This window comes from Thermobia domestica, chromosome 5, assembly GCF_964235325.1.
Source record: "Thermobia domestica chromosome 5, izTheDome1.hap1.1, whole genome shotgun sequence".
NCBI classification, from domain to species: domain Eukaryota; kingdom Metazoa; phylum Arthropoda; class Insecta; order Zygentoma; family Lepismatidae; genus Thermobia; species Thermobia domestica.
The window spans coordinates 285651013-285655314 of record NC_137458.1 but is presented as its reverse complement, the minus strand read 5'-3'; positions in this window follow the sequence as shown (position 1 = coordinate 285655314).

The following is a 4302-nucleotide window of genomic DNA, read 5'->3' as shown; positions in this document are numbered from 1 at the left end:
CTGTTTTAAACATCATCATATATGTATTCTTATGAAATACAAATGAAAAGAATGCTTTACATTACTATTATTTTTCATACCCTAAATTAACGAAAATAAAGGTACTTTTAATAAACTTGAAATAGTTACTTAATTTCGTAATAGCACTGTAATAATAATGGCCCATGTAGGAAGTAGGCGTTCGTATTGAGAATTTTTAAAACGTCAAAGGTTTGTCTTGTCACATGATATTTTATCATATTTACTGAAGAATACATATTATTTTCTTTTAAAACGTAGGTAAATAAAGTTATATTATTGTTAATAAAGCGATGAAAATAATACAGCTTCTTGTAAGCTGCTATTTATGTATTTCTATCAATGCCTGAAAATTATTTTTCTTTAGCTACAAAGTTTAAAATTGTGTCTTTTCGGATTCATATTTAGCTTGAATACCATAATTCTATTATCTTCACTAGTGCTAGAAATTACTGACATCATTGAGTAAGAATTACTAACAGTTAATAAGTTATAGAAGTAACTGAATTCGAAATTTGTAATTTTACTCGGAATGCAATGGAGACGAAACTAAACTGGACTTCATAGAACCTGTGTCTCGTCTCGACTTACAATCAGCAATCTCGATTTCGTCTTATCTTGGGTTAAAAATTGTCATTCCCGTCCTGGTGTCGCCTCGATCTTTACACATGCTTATGCCAGTCTCTTCTCAATTGTCAAGAAATTAATTGAACGAAATTAAGAACGTATAAGATCTATAAACTTACTGCCTGATGACGTCCGAGGTGGCTCAGTGGTAGAGCGTTCACCTCTGGTATCCTGAGTTTGATCCCAGGCCCCGCCAAGTGAATTTTGTGGTACATAAACATTATAAAAATTGTGTTCGTGGGTTTTCTCGGGGCTGTCCCGTTTCCTCCCACTTTCTTCATTCCACCATTTCATTCATTACCCATCATCACCGTATCCTTTAGCCTAACCGACATAAGCTTGGGACGTAAAGTTCGAAGATTTCATTTCATTTTTTTTTTACTGCCTGACGTTTCGTATTTTCCCATTTTTTCATTTTATTCTCGATTGATAAATTATTGATGGCAGTTTCAATTTAGTTACGAAATTTTTAGCCCACGTCCTTTCCGTGCGCCTAATTGTGGATTCAATCCTGGTTAGGTATATCAATCTTTGGAGTAAAATCCCAAATAGTGATTCGGATTCCATTTTATAGCTTATATCGTATTCTTTTATTACATTGGAACGTAAAAGGTACATTCAACGGTAATCAATTCCTTTCATCACTGTAACTAAATTCCCTCTTGTTAAATTAGTATTGTTTAATACACCTTCCAAGCAACAGAATAATTTTGTTACCAGCAATATCACATTGAAATTAATTGTAATTTAAAATATTACGATTTCCACTATCACATTTTAATTTTTGACTGCTATTCCCATAGAAAAGCATCCTCACTACATTAAGAAATATTGGTAAATTAGAGTGATAGTACTTTTTCTCAAGTATACGACTCTCTCTATAGTGAATACTGCGCCACCCTTTTTGAATATGCAAAACATGTAGCAGTGCCAGTTTACCATGTGAATGAGTCTGGTTTGTATTGTTAGATATCTTCTTAGTTAATATTGAACCCAAAAACTGTAGTATGTTGTAGTATATTCTACCAATTCTGCAATTCTTAGAGATATTAGTGTGAAGATTCAAAATATTTCAGTAATTTTGTTTTTATTGCCAGGAACAACTTATGTTTACGAATTATCTTTCTAAATTTAGAGAAAATATTGATAATTGCTTAATTTATCTACCTATCAGTTTCTATAAGAAGATTTGAAAGAGGTAAAATATGTACTTGGGAAAGTTCATTGTTTTGAGACAATTGCGTTTCGTAATTTCTTATAGCTTTTACTCTATAACAATCAAAGTGCTTTATTTGTATCAATTTCAGTTTTACTAGAGGGAATAGAGCGTAGATGGAATATATATTCTCTTGATATTTTATATATTACATAAAACCACCTTCCGCTGAATATTGCTCTGTTTCAAACTGGATATCGACACCAACACCGAAAGTAGTTTGTTATTGAGACCTTTGGTTTCAATATGGAACTAGGAAAGAATATAAAACCAATATTGAAATGCTAAACCGACTCCTAGAAATCGCTTCCTGATGTCTCTTATAGTTTTTGTTTTAGATCTGGATCAGCATTGAAACAGGAAGCCGTAGTTCATTTCTTTTGAATCTGGTTTTAGTACAGATTTAAAAATGGAGATGGTAAGCCGTAGTTCATTTCTTTTGAATCTGGTTTTAGTACAAACACTTCAAGTTTTCCAACACTTATTGCCAAGGAGTACATAAATAGAACATTTTACTTATTTTCTGTCCGTGATATAAACATATCTTTTCTTTGTTGCTTTCTTCACATTGGAACTTAAGATTCTTATCTATTCGATCATCAGTAGTTCGTCTGAAGAGAAATAATCACGATTTAAGATGTATCCACACGCCCTCGGAATACAGTTGGATGTGTATATTTTCTTAACCATGCGTTAGGCGCGTACATTTTTGTTGCACGATTGGGCGCGTGGGTGACATGTGTCATCCACCTAGTAAAATATATCTTGAATAAGTAAAATCATGTTTAAATGACGAATCTTTCATTTGTTCGATAAAATGTTAATTATAGGCTATAATTTTGGTTGTATATCTACAGTGTACTGCTGAATACAACGGACTTTTTTTTTTTCATGACAACTAAACTGATTGCCAACATGTTACACAAATGTCTTTGAGATGTTCTCTACACATCCATCTATTACATTTCAGGCACCACTTCGTTGTAGTTTTCTCTCTTCCAATTCTACAGGCATGACAATGTTCTCTGGAACCTGATGGTTTTCAAGATCGACCAGTCCCTCTTCCTCAACTCCAAGTAAGAATTGAAGTCTGACCCCTTTTCCCAATTTCAACTGAAACTTTGGGAATAGAGCATCGGTGTTGTATTTGAGATTTAGTTACTTCCCAGGCGATATCCTCCAAGAAATCTCTTTCGTGACAACTGATGTGAACTGGTTGAATTTCAGGATGGAAAGTGCATTAATTGCACACATACTTAGAAAATAGAAAAACGCCACCATAAGCCATCATGTTCCCTTACCGTATTATGTGTCGCTTGCACTAATGCGATTAATTTCATAATCACTGTCATCAGAACACACCTCCGACTCTTCTTCTTCCTCCCCAGGCCATTGTATAACAACATTTATATTTTTTGTAGTCCCTTTCTTCCGGCATTTTGATATTTTATTTGTTACGCACATAGGCGCGCAGTTGACAACTGTCACCCAAACACACTGCTGCAGAGTTAATTTATTTCTCACAAACTGTAGACCTGAAACAGAAGTGTACTACTTCCGCTACATCAAACACTAACAATTAACTTTCAGCTACTGAAAAGCGCGACTCGAACAGCAACACACAATATTGCCAGTTTCAGAGAAATATTACTGAGGAAAACATTTTATCCAGGCGGCTAATCTAGGGTCAATTATGCTTTCGTGAGAAAAGAATATTTCTTCGCTTGTGTACGGACCATTATGTAAGAGTCTTAGCTTTCTCATTTCCGACAAATTAATCGATTTCGGACATATTAAAGAAAAATCGTAAACTTAACGATAATTTAATTTCGTCAGTTTATATAACCACACGGCTTTGCCATTGTTCAAAAAACTATCGGATTCCGTGGTAAAAGTAAATCTGAAGTGTGTGGTGCGAAGAAACCTTAAACCGCCCCTTGTCGAGTTCAAACACCAGTTAAAGTCTTATCTTTTCTGCAATTCCATATGATGTGCTAGTCAGTATGGGCGATGTCATTGAGGTGATGCAAATGTTTTCATTCTGTACGTCATAAGAAGGTTTCATCAATCACTGGAAGACAGTATTATCCTCTAAACTGATGGCAGTTTGTTTTTTATAGTTTGGCACTACAACGATCTGTATTCATGGTTTACCTCACAGGAGAGGAATAGGATGCATCATTCCCACTATAGGCCAACGTAGGAGCAATCATACTTTCTGCGGATGGGGAGGTGTTCAGGAATCTATCATGGACGATGATCACGATTCAATCAGTATTCTGAGTGTTTAAAATTTTTATATCAGATTCAAATTTATAGCTGAAGTCATAATCCATACAGAATACTTTACTCGGTATTGTTTTCACTCATATATAAACTGCATACTGTTTGACTACGGAGCTTGTTAGCCTATGTCAATTCACATGGCAATGCTTTGCCTT